Below are 14,378 nucleotides of genomic sequence, written 5' to 3' on the forward strand. Positions count from 1 at the left end.
ATTATCAGCGCAGACCCTGAATGGCTTCCAGAAGAGTTCAAATTTCTCCTAATTTGTCTTCGGAAGCCTAGCAGTGCTAATTAGCAAGATCAAGTTTAAGAATTGAAGCGCGTGACTTCCTGGTGAAATACAAGAGGATGCAATTGAACCTAAATGTGATTCGAGTGCTAAAGAACAGTTTCATCAAATTGGATGGAAAAATTTTGGGCCATTTCCTTCCTATTTATCTAGGAGTAGCAAAGGAAGCCTTAAATGTCCTCGCGCAGTTCTTATGTATATACCTACATGTGTGAGACCGAATTGTCAACACTGGCCTCTTTGAGAAAAAAAAACACAGTTGTCAACTGAACGTAGAGACTGACCTTAGATGAGCCTTGATTAGTTTTAAATCATTCAGGAGTTTTTAAGGAAAAGCAATTTCATCCATCTCATTGCTGTTCTGAACCTTTCTAGTGACCTCCACCACATAAAAAAATATTGGATGTGAAAAGTGTTGTTCAAGTAAAAACCGTATCATTGTTATTTAAGTAAAACACAAAATCATTTCTATTTCGGCAACCAAGTTCTTGGAAACACTTCAGTTGGTAATGCTGTGTTACTGACGTGTGGAGTGCAGATTATTGTCAAATAAAGTTTTTAGAAAACACGCAGAAAATTAATAAATAAATCAAATAAATAAACATAGGGGTGTATGAGATATTTTTCGATTGCAAATATGGGCACCAGGTACAAAAGGTTGAGAACTACTGCCCTAGGCGCAGACGCATAATAGGGTACTCTGATTCACTGATTCCGTCATGAGGCGCGAGTAGGAGGCTCATGTATTTCGATGTTTGGTCTCCTTAAACTCATAATCTGCAGCAGCAGTAGCAATGATTGTTTACACAGAATGAATTTTTCACTCTTTCGTAGAATGTGCGCTGGTATGACACTTCCTGACAGATTAAAACTGTCTAGTGGATCAGAACACGAACCCGGGTCCTTTGCTTTTAGCAGGCAAGTTCTCTACCAACTGAGCTACCGAAGTACGAATCACGTCGTGCCCTCGCAGCTTTTCTTACGCTAGCGCCTCATCTGCTAACTTCCGAATCTCACAGAAGTTATCCTCCGAAACTTGCGCGAGAACAACTCCTAGAAGAAAGGATATTGCGAAGACATAGCTTAGTCACAGCTTTGGGGACGTTTCCAGAAAGAAATATTCGCTCAGTAGCTGCAGTAAAGCAGTTACGACGGGTCGTGAGTCGTGTTTGGATAGCTCAGTCTATAGAGCACTTCCCTGCGATAGGCAGATGTGCTGGGTTTGAATCGTGGTCCGGCACATAGTTTTAATATGCCAGGAGGTATCAGTATTACAAAGTTGAGGCATCTCTCCTGACTATGTCGTCCATTATAACACAGAGTATCAGTCAGCACTTTTTGCCCGCATCTCGTGGTCGTGCGGTAGCGTTCTCGCTTCCCGCGCCCGGGTTCCCGGGTTCGATTCCCGGCGGGGTCAGGGATTTTCTCTGCCTCGTGATGGCTGGGTGTTGTGTGTTGTCCTTAGGTTAGTTAGGTTTAAGTAGTTCTAAGTTCTAGCGGACTCATGACCATAGATGTTAAGTCCCATAGTGCTCAGAGCCATTTGAACCAGTCAGCACTTTGTCTGGGTTCAAAATGCTTCAAATGGCTCTGAACACTATGGGACTTAACTTCTGAGGTCATCAGTCCCCTAGAACTTAGAACTATTTAAACCTAACTAACCTAAGGACATCACACACACCCATTCCCGAGGCAGGATTCGAACCTGCTACCGTAGCGGTCGCGCGGTTCCAGACTGTAGCGCCTAGAACCTCTCGGCCACCCCGGCCGGCCTTTGTCTGGGGTGTCTATTTTCAGAAAGCTTTTGACTCCGTGCCAATGAAACCTGTGCTAACAGTCATTGAAATCTATGCCAACAGGCTAACAGTGTCTAACAAGGAAACCCTTGAATACGAGATCGCAAAAGACCAATAAAGTTAACGGCATTAACGTCCCACATGTTGCTTCTCATGCAACCACAACATTTGCTGTTAATGATAACTAGGTCGGGACTGGAGATATCCAGTAGGGAACACGGCATGAAGCTAGAGCGTAGTTGAAATGCTTAGTCGACGAATAACAACAGTGCTACAGTGCTAGTGGTGTTGACACAAAGCAGAGCAATGGTAACGATAAACGAAGCAAACATTGCAGAATTTCTACAACAGTTGCCGAAGTTGACATTTTGTCAAAAAGATACCCGAAGAATTTCACAGGGTGAGAAAGAAGTGGCAGACGAAATATTAGTGTTTCTGGCAGATGAGTCAGTGGAATGTGTGACGTGCGCGCTCGACTGTGCGGACAATATACACTCCTGGAAATGGAAAAAAGAACACGTTGACACCGATGTGTCAGACCCACCATACTTGCTCCGGACACTGCGAGAGGGCTGTACAAGCAATGATCACACGCACGGCACAGCGGACACACCAGGAACCGCGGTGTTGGCCGTCGAATGGCGCTAGCTGCGCAGCATTTGTGCACCGCCGCCGTCAGTGTCAGCCAGTTTGCCGTGGCATACGGAGCTCCATCGCAGTCTTTAACACTGGTAGCATGCCGCGACAGCGTGGACGTGAACCGTATGTGCAGTTGACGGACTTTGAGCGAGGGCGTATAGTGGGCATGCGGGAGGCCGGGTGGACGTACCGCCGAATTGCTCAACACGTGGGGCGTGAGGTGAGTACATCGATGTTGTCGCCAGTGGTCGGCGGAAGGTGCACGTGCCCGTCGACCTGGGACCGGACCGCAACGACCCACGGATGCACGCCAAGACCGTAGGATCCTACGCAGAGCCGTAGGGGACCGCACCGACACTTCCCAGCAAATTAGGGACACTGTTGCTCCTGGGTTATCGGCGTGGACCATTCGCAACCTTCTCCATGAAGCTGGGCTACGGTCCCGCACACCGTTAGGCCGTCTTCCGCTCACGCCCCAACATCGTGCAGCCTGCCTCCAGTGGTGTCGCGACAGGCGTGAATGGACGAATGGAGACGTGTCGTCTTCAGCGATGAGAGTCGCTTCTGCCTTGGTGCCAATGATGGTCGTATGCGTGTTTGGCGCCGTGCACGTGAGCGCTACAATCAGGACTGCATACGACCGAGGCACACAGGGCCAACACCCGGCATCATGGTGTGGGGAGCGATCTCCTACACTGGCCGTACACCTCTGGTGATCGTCGAGGGGACATTGTGTAGTGCACGGTACATCCAAACCGTCATCGAACGCATCGTTCTACCATTCCTAGACCGGCAAGGGAACTTGCTGTTCCAATAGGACAATGCACGTCTGCATGTATCCCGTGCCACCCAACGTGCTCTAGAAGGTGTAAGTCAACTACCCTGGCCAGCAAGATCTCCGGATCTGTCCCCCATTGAGCATGTTTGGGACTGGATGAAGCGTCGTCTCACGCGGTCTGTACGTCCAGCACGAACGCTGGTCCAACTGAGGCTCCAGGTGGAAATGCCATGGCAAGCCGTTCCATAGGACTACATCCAGCATCTCTACGATCGTCTCCATGGGAGAATAGTAGCCTGCATTGCTACGAAAGGTGGATATACACTGTACTAGTGCCGACATTGTGCATGCTCTGTTGCCTGTGTCTATGTACCTGTGGTTCTGTCAGTGTGATCATGTGATGTATCTGACCCCAGGAATGTGTCAATAAAGTTTCCGCTTCCTGGGACAATGAATTCACGGTGTTCTTATTTCAATTTCCAGGAGTGTACATGAAGAGTATAATGACAACGATACGTGCTTCACAAGTGAAAGTGATATTGAAACAGTTGTCGAGCCATGTAGTTATTGATCCCTGTCGGACAGGGAGCTACAAACCCCGTCTCCAGCGAAACTTAGTAAAGGACAATAGTTGTTCAAGGAGCGGGTACTTAACATAATTATATACATCGGACATCATCCGCAGCAGAGTTAAAAAACAATTATGAAAAGATTTCGAGTAATGACCATGTAGTCCATAAGAAATATAAAAATTGGTATTTGCGAATTTCAAGGATTCTCTATACAATTTACAGGATATGCATGATAATGACTTGCTACATTATGTTCATCAAAATGCGTGCAGCGTAGATTACAGTGATTTCAAGAAAAAATTGGATGGTAGTGTAACTTCAAACAGTGCTACAGAACTGGAAGATGTAAAATAGAGAAATTTTAAACAATGCGTCAACTTGACGATGCACAGAGAACAACATATTCGGCACGAAAATTTGTAGATGAGATAAACAAACTCATCCCATCGTTTAGTAAGGAATTTGTTTTCAACTCCGACCAAACGGGATTTGGAGAACAAATGCATATGAAAGGAGCCCTGGAAATTACTGGCACCATGATAGTCGTATGAAGATCAACTAACATCAATGACTTAATGTACCCGTATGCAATTACGCCGACTGTTAATCTGTGTGGTCAGCTGACTGGAAAGCTATTTATTGTGGTGCGAGAAGTTGGAAGTGCTCTGCCCCTACGATTCTTTTTCATGTGCTTGATCTTGCAAGGGCAACCGGGAATTTTTTCGTTACTGGAAGCAAGAGTGCGAAAATAGGCGCAAGAGAACTGCAACTATGATATGAGCACTGCTTTTGGCTAATAGCTGATCAAAACACCTTGCTTTTCTTTAATTCCCGGTTTCGTATAAAAAGCAAACACTTTTAGAGAAAACCATCCGAGCTAAAAAGTGTGTGAAATTGCAGTTCATACCACCTAGAACCACTGAACAAATTTAACCTCTGGATATTTGTTTTTTTCCAAAACATTACCTCACAATCTTCAGCTACGCCTGAAAGGATAGTCAAGTTCACGATAAGTTCCATAATAGATTGTTTCGCATTCGGCTGGTGCATTCTTTAAGAGTGGATACCCAGTCGAACGTGTTCCACAGTTTGTAACTCCCAAGGAGTTCGCCTTCGATCTTGATGGTGCGAATCTGTCAGATCAATGTACTGCGCCGTTTTTCATTCTGTGTTCACGGTGCAAAATAATGGTTTGTTTCGAATATTTCTTGAATGTCAGCGATCTCCATTTTTGTGAAGTGTAATACATACATCCCGTAGAAGGTTCATCTCTGCCCCTCCCGGACACTCATTTTGCGTCACCCTCCTAACGCACACGATGACTAGCAACTAATATTTTTCCTGTCGTAGCTACTGTCACAACAAATTTCAAATGAACCTTACTAAAAATTGAACTTGAGACCTCGCACTCAAGGGGTTTCCTGTAAGCACAGTGAAGGATATACACAGTGAACCACAACTCCACCGACAAACTTTCAGAAGTCGTTCACGGATATCTTCTGAGCAGTTTGGTGTAACGGACCAACGGTCGGCAGTCGGCGGTCGGCGGTCGGCAGCAACTCGTTATGGAGTTACTGCAATTTGCTTGGGTTATTTCTTTGTATCAGTATTGCACTGAAAAGTGTACATCACTACGAATGTCGAAACTACGTACTGTGAAGCTTTTTTTTTTTTTTTATCAAAGTTCCTGCTGTTGAGAACAGTAAAGTGCTCTTCACTCTTCGCCTTCTAACTTCAATGCGGTACTGCTCAGTTCTGTCACGGGGTTGTTTTTCCGGCATTGTTGTGCAGCAGTATAGGTAGGTTTACTGATAAATTGTTGGTCGTTATGTATCTCCTCTATGGACTCACGGAATGCAATGAAAGAGGCGCAACATCACTATATCGTCAATGAGATGCTCTCGCATCATCACCAGCTACATCACTTCTGAGGGTTGTTCCGTGTTCAACGTTTTGATGATTGTGTGTTACAGGTTTTCTCGCTGTTGTGAAAGTAATTTCACAGTAACAAGGGTGCGCGCGCTAACAAAACAAATAAAATTCTTTACTCTGTAACGAAATGCCGAAGACCCTGGGTCACTTATACCAAAATGCTAGCAAAATACTAAGATGGTACTACTGTACAAGATCTGAAAGTTTGTGGGAGGAGTTCTGGTTCACCCTCCATATACCCATCTACCAAAACATTGTGACGACCTGCCTAACAACCGGTATGTCCACGGATAAACAGCGGCGACGCATCATAAAGAAAAAGTTTCGGAAAAGTTTGAAATTACGTGTAAAGTGTGTTTGAAATCGCCAAGTGCTGTCATTCCCAAATACTGGATGAATATAGTCTAGGTAAAAGATATCAACATCACTATATCGTCAATGAGTTGCTGTCACATCATCACCAGCTACATCACAGCTACATCATAGCACACAGTAGTTCAAGAGTTAATATCCACAACCTGCTCAGTTATTGCGCCCCCTCTTATTTTTCCTCATCTATACACTTACTGAGTAGGGTTTTAGTAAAGTAAGTCCGCACTACGCTAAAACGTAGCACGGCCATCTCCTCTGTTTCATCGTCTATATCAGCAACCCGACTCTGGAACGATTTTACTCAAAATCTCAGCGAAATTACACTGCTTCCCTGCTGAAAAAGATAGTTAGCGGATTCTACTTTGCTTCAGAAAAGTTATCTTTTTTACGTTCATGTCTGTAGCTCATTCACATTTCCCTCTTTCTTCTCTGCAAGTCATCTATTGAAAAAATCTGTTATTTCTAGATACTTATTGTCATTTCAATCTTCTCCTTAGCCGGCTGCAGTGGTCGAGCGGTTCAAAGAGCTTCAATCCGGAACCGCGCGACCGCTACGGTCGCAAGTTCGAATCCTGCCTCGGACATGGATGTGTGTGATGTCCTTAGGTTAGTTAGATTTAAGTAGTTCTAAGTTCTAGAGGACTGATGACCTCAGATGTTAAATCTCATAGTGCTCAGAGCCATTTGAACCATTTGAAACTTCCAATTTATAATAATATTAAACATGATTTCAAAAATGCTAAACTAATTTATATTATTGTGAATCTTAATGGGTGCTTTTATAATAATGATTACTATTATTATTTAATATTACTTTGGTTGTTAATTGTAATAATCTCCACAATAATATCTCAGACATATACACAACCAAGACACAAACAGATATGTATAGAAATTGAGAAGCCTTGTAAACAATATTATTGTAATAATTTTTCATAAGAATATTTTCTGGTCTGATATAAGAGAAGACCTGAAAGCCATAACGCCCTCAGGTTAAATAAAACAACAAATAAATGAATAAATAAAATGGCGTGTATCAACCACATAACTGGATTATTTCGCCGGCCGCGATGGTCTCGCGGTTCTAGGCGCTCAGTCCGGAGCCGCACGACTGCTACGGTCGCAGGTTCGAATCCTGCCCCGGGCATGGATGTTTGTGATGTCCTTAGGTTAGTTAGGTTTAAGTAGTTCCAAGTTCTAGGGGACTGATGACCATAGACGTTAAGTCCCATAGTGCTCAGAGCCATTTGAACCTTTTTTTTAATTATTTCCATTATTATAATAATAATAATTATTATTATTACATATTTCGCACAGTAAACGGGGACAGTGGCATGGTGCCATAGTTCCGTGTAATCTGCAACCTCTACGACTACGCAAACAGTATATTAGTAAATACATATACACTACTGGCCAATAAAATTGCTACACCACGAAGATGACGTGCTAAAGACGCGAAATTTAACCGACAGGAAGAAGATGCTGAGATATGCAAATGATTAGCCTTTCAGAGCATTCACGCAAGGTTGGCGCCGGTGGCGACACCTACAACGTGGTGACATGAGGAAAGTTTCCAACCGATTTCTCATACACAAACATTGATTGACCGGCGTTGCCAGGTGAAACGTTATTGTGATGCCTCGTGTAACGAGGAGAAATGCGTACCATCACGTTTCCGACTTTTATAAAAGTCGGATTGTAGCCTATCGCGATTGCGGTTTATCGTATCGCGACATTGCTGCTCGTATTGGTCGAGATCCAATGACAGTTAGCAGAATAAGGAGTCGGTGGGTTCAGGAGGGTAATACGGAACGCCGTGCTGGATCCCAACGGCCTCGTATCACTAGCAGTCGAGATGACAGGCATCTTATGCGCATGGCTGAAACGGATCGTGCAGCCACGTCTCGACCCCTGAGTCAACAGATGGGGACATTTGCGGTGAACGCACATTGGAAGAGTGCATTCGTCATCGCGATACTGTCGTATCACCCGGCGTGATGGTATGGGGTGCCATTGCTTACACGTCTCGGTCACTTCTTGTTCGCATGGACGGCACTTTAAATAGTGGACGTTACATTTCAGATGTGTTACGACCCGTGGCTCTACCCCTCATTCGATCCCTGATAAACCCTACATTTCAGCAGGATAATGCACTACAGCATATTGCAGGTCCTGTACTGGAATTTCTGGATACAGAAAATGTTCTACTGCTGCCCTGGCCTGCACATTCTACTGATCTCTCACCAATTGAAAACGTCAGGTGAATGGTGGCCGAGCAACTGGCTCGTTACAATACGCCAGTCACTACCGTTGATGAACCGTGGTATCGTGTTGAAGCTGCATGGGTAGCTGTACCTGTACACGCCATCCAAGCTCTGTTTGACTCAATGCCAGGCGTTATTACGGCCAGAGGTGGTTGCTCTGGGTACTGATTTCTCAGGATGTATGAACCCAAATTGCATGAAAATGTAATCACATGTCAGTTCTAGTGTAATATATTTGTCCAATAAATACCCGTTTATCATCTGCATTTCTTCTTGGTGTAGCAATTTTAATGTCCAGTAATGCATTTGAAGTAGAGGTTTAATCGCTCTGGCTGTTAATAGACTGACATGTTTCATTACTCATTCCACTATCTCACGCAATAAAGATAAATGAGAATAATTCATTCGGAAAAATAATTAATACTTTGAGGACTTGAATGCAAGTTTTTTTTCATTCTTCTTAGTTAGTTACTTAGTTTCATGTTCCAGGAAACATTATATGATAATTCTTAATGATGTGGAGTGAGTGATTTTACATACACATCTCAATTTAATTTTTAAATATTGCTACATGTTGAGGATTTAATTTTTTTAAAGTATCTGTAGGAATGAGTTACTATTTCCCAGCCACCACATTTTACACATTAGAGTAATAAAATTTTTTCGCAGAGTACGAACTGTCAAGGAGAAACTTTTAAATTTGTTTTAAAATTTTACTTTGCTATCTGTAAGACATTTTTCATTCCTGGCTAAGTTAGCAAAAATTTTTGTTGCAGCAATGTGCACCCCATTTTATGCTAAAGACAACCCACAGCTGAAGTAATGACTGTCATTTTCCATTATGACGTCTGTTGTAATTATGTACAGCATTCTGTATCAACACAGTAATACACTGAAGAGCCAAAGAAACTGTTCCACCTGCCCAATTTCGTGTAGGGCCCCCGCATGCACGCGAAAGTTTCGTAACACGACAAGACATAGACTCGACTAATGACTGAAGTAATGCTGGAGGAATTGACACCATGGGTCCTGCAGGACTATCTATAAATCCGTAGGAGTACGAGAGGGTGGTGAACTCTTCTGCACAGCAAGTTGCAAGACAGCACAGAGAGTCTCCATTATGCTCATGTCTGGGGAGTATGGTGCCAGCGGAAGTTTTAAACTCAGAAGAGAGTTCCTGGAACCACTCTGTACCAATTCTGGACGTGTGGGGTGTCGCATTGTCCTGCTGGATATTGCCCAAGTCCGTCGGAATGCACAATGGACATGAATGGATGTGGCTTGTCAGACAGGATGCTTACGTACGTATCATCTGTCAGACTAGTATCCATCACTCCAACTGCACACACCCCACACCATTACAGAGCCACTACCAGTTTCAAGAGTCTCCTGCTGACATGCAGGTTGCATGGATTCGTGAGGCTGTCTCCGTACCAGCACACACCCATCCGCTCGATACAATTTGAAACGAGACTCGTCAGACTAGGCAACATGTTTCCGGTCATCAACTGTGCAGTGTCAGTATTGAAGGGGCCAGGCGAGGAGTAAAGCTTTGAGTCGTGCATTGATCAAGAGTACACGAATGGGCCTTCGGCTCCGAAAGCCCTTATCGATGATGGTTCATTGAACGCATCGCACGCTGACGCTTGTTGATGGTCCAGCATTGAAATCTGCAGAAATTTGCGGAAAGGAGGCACGTATGTCACGTTGAACGATTCTCATAAGTCGTCGTTGGTCCCGTTCTTGTAGGATCTTTTTCCGGCAGCAGCGATGTTCGGAGATTTGATGTTTTAGCGGATTCCTAATAGTCACGGTACACTCGTGAAATGGTCGTAAGGGAAAATCCCCACTTCCGCGCTACTTCGGAGATGCTGGGTCCCATCGTTCATGGGCAAACGATAACACCATGGTCAAACTCACTTAAATCTTGATAACCTGCCATTGTAGCAGCAGTAACCGATCTAACAACTGTGCCAGACCCTTGTCTTACATAGGTGTTGAAGACCGTAGCCAATTTATATATCTCTGTATTTGAATACGCATGCCTATACCAGTTTCTTTGGCGCTTCATTGTAGAATTCGTCATCCTTCTTACCTATCTTAAATAATCACGGCAGTACTTCCGAAGTAACTGAGTAGTGTGTCTCTGTTCCTGTCTTTGCACACACAATCTCTCGGTGAATATTAGAGTAACAGTTTAACTGTGGGATCTCTCTGGGTCTAACGGGACCGGTGGAGAGGTATGGGCTGGTGAATAGCCCAGGTGGGCTGTCGATTGCCGGATGCAGCTGTGAACACTGGGTCATGCAGGCATACGCGCTGTCTGAGGATCCGGTAGTTCACGCGTAAAGAAGGGATTTTACTTGTTATTCTCGTACAGATGTATGACTTTATTGATTAATTTCGGGATGTTTTCTGTGTATAACGAATCACGTCTTGTCAGTCCGTTAGGTGCAATCCAGATCGAATAAAGCCCTTCACGATCTCTCTTTCTTCTCTCTGAAAGCCGCAGAATGGATTTTGCGTGCCAATCTCATATTAATTTTGGGGTTAAACTGATCAGTTTCAGGGCGCTCTTTTGTCTGAATATCCACGTGGATTGCTTCATGGCAGAGTCCAGGGATTACGCCATGGTCTGGAATTCTTCAAACTAGAAATCACCGATGGCGTGCTTCGGGTTATGTGGAATAACTGCAGCTATTACGTGTGCAACTCTTCTTTTTTACATATTGCTGTAAAGAGTCCTCTTCACATTCCTGAATCCTTTTCCTTGCGCATCTTGAGCGACGGCCTGTCCTTACTGCTAGTATAATGTGCCTCCATACTAGTTGAAAATTTTGTGGCTCCTTGCATGAGTAAGTTTGTTATTTGAATCTGTGTTTCCTGTTTCTTGTACCTACCAGAAAGGTATGGCGAGTTAGATTCCTGTACTACGAACATCATTGCAATTTTGGTTGTTCTACTTGTTACCTAACTCCTACTGCACCATCCTGAAAATAAATGCTCACCGCCATTTCTACTACGTCCGAGTTCAAAAGCACGACATAGTTAATCTATTTAATGCGATGTATAATGCGTAAGGCACAATCAAAGGGGTCAGTGTGGTGAAATAAATGCATGTCTTCTGCTAGTTCCAGATGTGATGCTTTTAATCTGCAAGCTGTATAGCAGTTCCTCTTGCCAAATTGTTATTCAGTTAACATCGTAGGTAGCTTACGTAACAATTCCCTTTGGCAGAATTTATTTTGAGCAAAATTACTTATGTTACTTATAAGAGCTTTTTCCATGTCTTCTTAAATTTCTGTGTTCGTTTCAAACACTTTCAACGCATTTCTCAGGAGATAACTCCCCCCCTCCCCTCCGCTGTTTCAGGGAGTTTTGATATGGCTTAAATTCAATCAAGGAACAATTTCTGTCTTTTGATATACAATCAGTATAAAATTAAGAGTTGTGAATGAAATTATTTTAAATATTTAAAATGAGTAGGTTTGTAGAGAGAAAGGAAAAAAAAAATAATGATACTAGCAAAAGATCGCCAGACTTCCCACAGTTTATTACACAAGGGAATGTGAATTTTATTTGAAAATCATTATTTTCGAACTTGTGCTCACCCTGTGGAACGTGTTAAGTTGCTGCTGCAGTCCGACAAGCTGTATACACGACAAAGCCGCAGATAGGTATGTGCAGAAACGGAGAAGTTTAGTAAACATCGTTTTTTAATAGCTTTTGATATGTTTAGTTCCTGGTCTGATATAAGATCAGCCACACATTCCTGGGACTGCATTTAGAAAGATTCCATCTAGTTCTCGTTTTAGTTATAGTAACACACAACACTTGGCACACTCCTTTGATCACGTTTAAGGACCACTGAAGCCAACGTATCCCAGTCGCGGAACCGATGGCCTTGAGTGGACTCCAGGTACCGGTTCTTGAACCGACTGACCATCTATCTGGCGACAGAGCGTGGGCACTCTCTTTCTCTGCAGCACGTTCCTTTTCCAGGTGGAGAGATAGCGCATGACATTTTTGAAAATTATGACAATATTTGGCGCAGCAATAATTTTTCATGTGCACTGGTTAATATTTGTAGCCTTTTGTACTTACTTTAATATATTTTTATGAGAGCACATTTTGAAAGGTGATATTTCTCTGAACTATTTTCTTAGTTACGTTTGCGCTAAATTACTTTCAGCTTCCACTGTCTTCCGTTTTCCTAAAATTGTTTAAATCGTGATGTTTTTGCCCTTCTACACGCGTCCACAACAACGCAAACGCAGCACCAAACAGGCAAGTAACTCATCAAAGCAACCCACATGATGTAGATACGTCTGTGTCACATTACACTGCAGGAAGAAGAGGGGCGCTGTGTGAATATATCAGAATTTTACACTAACAGCCATAAAAATAAGTCACAAGACTCACGTCCGCACTCACGACCAGAAAAAATATTGTTATTGTTGTGTCTTCCTGCTTGTGTCACATATAGAAAATATTACCAGAAGCAATCAAGCAAGCAACATATGATGAAATCATTTATGGAACGCATTTTAAGGAAAGAAGTGCAAGGTCATGTAGAGCTTCATAGAAATTGATAATTACTGTCATTATTATTATTTTTATTATTATTAGTATATATTTAGTATAGTAAACTTGCACAGTCGCACAGTTTTCAATAGTCTGCATTCTTGATGCTATTGTAACCTGCATATTTCTAAATAAATAATTAAATTTTAGCCATCTTACAGGTCGTATGTTCAGAACACTTTCCCTCTGGATGCCATGAACAAACCATCCTTACTTGGTTCAAAAATGATTCAAATGGCTCTGAGCACTATGGGACTTAACTTCTGAGGTCATCAGTCCCCTAGAAATTAGAACTACTTAAACCTAACTAAGAACATCACACACATCCATGCCCGAGGCAGGATTCGAACCTGCGACCGTTGCGGTCGCGCGGTTCCGGAGCTGCAGCGCCTAGAACCGCTCGGCCACCCTGGCCGGCCCATACTTACTCCAGAGAGTTTGGGTTCGACTTGAACTCATCATAAAAAGTTTGTCTGTCACTATATACGTAGTTAGCATAAAATCAACGAATGTGAGAGAATAATCTAAGAAAAAGATCATTAAACAAAATAAAGGATAAATTTTTAGCGATACTATTTCCACCAAACTTCTAGCACCTTTCTCCCCTTCTTTTACAGAAGAGAATTACGGTAGTCTCCAACCTTTTTTCTCCCTGTAAGTTGTGCTCGTTGCTACTCCACTCCAGCAAACTGGTCTCAAAGAGGAGGGGTTGGTAGTGGATTACTGAGACCTCAATTATTCTTTTGAAGAACCAACATGAACGGTAGGACGCCGAGCAAGTCTACCGTTGTACTTTTATTCACAATGCTTCTAGCCTCCACGTATTGTTTCAGGAGATCCCTCTAGAATGCTAGCGGATAATAACTGCAGATTACCGTCCATTATCGAATTTAAACTCTCAACAAAGTACTCGTCTTAGTATACAATAAAGGCTTTATAAAAGAATCCGCCCACGTTTTGTAACGCGTTTCGTTTGATGTTTTGTCAGGCGAGAGTCGTAGATGATTATAATGTGGAGCAACAACGAAAGGGAAGGTAGGAAACTAACATATGCAGGATAAAAATCATCCTCAGTCAATTTACTTTTAACAATGTCTCGTAAAGCCATAAATAAAATAATGGATTGTCGGTAACAAATGGTCGAGAAGGATTACAGATTGAGAGTAATATTAATGGCAGTTAATTACACTTGTATTACATAGCGAGAATGTGAAAGAAGCTCGTTGGTTAATGTGACATGAACTTTCCCTCTCCAAATGAGAAATGCTTATGCAACTACATGGGTGCTGTTGAAAGGTGTGTTATTTCGTGATGGGACTGAAAGGTGAACAGAGGGGTAACGAGTCATAAAACATAACGAATC

Source organism: Schistocerca gregaria, chromosome 4, assembly GCF_023897955.1.
Source record: "Schistocerca gregaria isolate iqSchGreg1 chromosome 4, iqSchGreg1.2, whole genome shotgun sequence".
NCBI lineage: Eukaryota > Metazoa > Arthropoda > Insecta > Orthoptera > Acrididae > Schistocerca > Schistocerca gregaria.